The following is a 1,402-nucleotide window of genomic DNA, read 5'->3' on the forward strand; positions in this document are numbered from 1 at the left end:
CAATTCCTAGGTATTTTATTTTTTTGGTGGCTATTGTAAATGGGCAGGCTTTCTTGATTTGATGCTGGACTGGTTCTGTAATCAAAGCCTCTGCCACTTGATCAAGTGGGAGAACGTGGAGGGTAGAGTAGGATGTGTTTCAGAAGAGCTGGGAAAGTCAAACTCTCTCAACTACTCTGGCTCTTCCTGAATATCCCCATCCAATCACTGGAGTCCCACTCTGCCAATCAGATCATAAACATTGACCATAAAACAGACTGCATTTGGGAATAGGGAGCATTTGAGCTGCAATTTTTACAATACGAGTGATAAATTTCTAGTCTGGGCATTAGCAATCTTACAGGTTGTAGATTTGCATGATAGCTGTATGTTTTCTTTTCTCTTTCCAGATGTACTTCCTGACTTTCTAAATGTACTTCATTTAATTCTGTAAAAAGTAAACTAACTCAGTTCTGTCCTTAAGTTCCTTAAAAGTGTTCAGTGGTGGGTTCTGGAGGGTAATGATAGATTAGGTCATTCAGATTTTACTCCCAGTGAAAAAAAATGAAAATTTCTAGGTTACATATTAGCATTAATTAATGACATTCTAGAGTTGAATTTATGGAATATTATGAATTTATGAATATTATGGAACAACCAAGCCAAAATTGGAAGGAAAACAGAGAGGCAAAGGAGAAAAGAAGCAGAATTGTCCCTGAGGGAATTTTCTAACCTTGGCAAATTTGGATTTTTACTTGATTGCCTCATAGTTTGGGGGAAAAGAAATCAAAGGCCAAAGATACATANGGATTTTTACTTGATTGCCTCATAGTTTGGGGGAAAAGAAATCAAAGGCCAAAGATACATAAGGCAGAGAATTTAATGAAGAGATACTCCTCACAATAACCTTGAACTTCAAAGCTATATTCCCTTCATTAAGAGTAAAACTGAAGTACACTGGACCTTCGGAAGACTTAGATCTCAGCATCTTATCTCCCGGGTATTCCAAGGAACCTCAAAAACTACCTTTGCTTAAGGTGGTCCTGGACTGTTCCCAAGAGCATGGTAAAAACAAAAACAAATCCTCCCTGGAAGAAATTTGATTTATTCTTAGACTCAAATTATTTCTACAAATAATTTTCTAGTACAATGACCGATACACAAAAACAACCAGGCACACAAGGAAATAAAGCACCAGAGTGAGGGCAAACAAAAACATAAACAGTAATTGAAATAAGGTCACATAAAAAACAATTCTTATAATGAATTCCTGTCACTTGCAGCAACATGGATGAACCTGGAAGACATTATGTTAAGTGAAATAAGCCAGACACAGAAAGATAAATACTGCATGCTCTCATTCATATATAGGAGCTAAAAAAAAAAAAAAAAGCTGAACTTCTAGAGGTAGAGAATAAAATTG

This window comes from Galeopterus variegatus, unplaced genomic scaffold (assembly GCF_000696425.1).
Source record: "Galeopterus variegatus unplaced genomic scaffold, G_variegatus-3.0.2 Scaffold6185, whole genome shotgun sequence".
Lineage (NCBI taxonomy): Eukaryota > Metazoa > Chordata > Mammalia > Dermoptera > Cynocephalidae > Galeopterus > Galeopterus variegatus.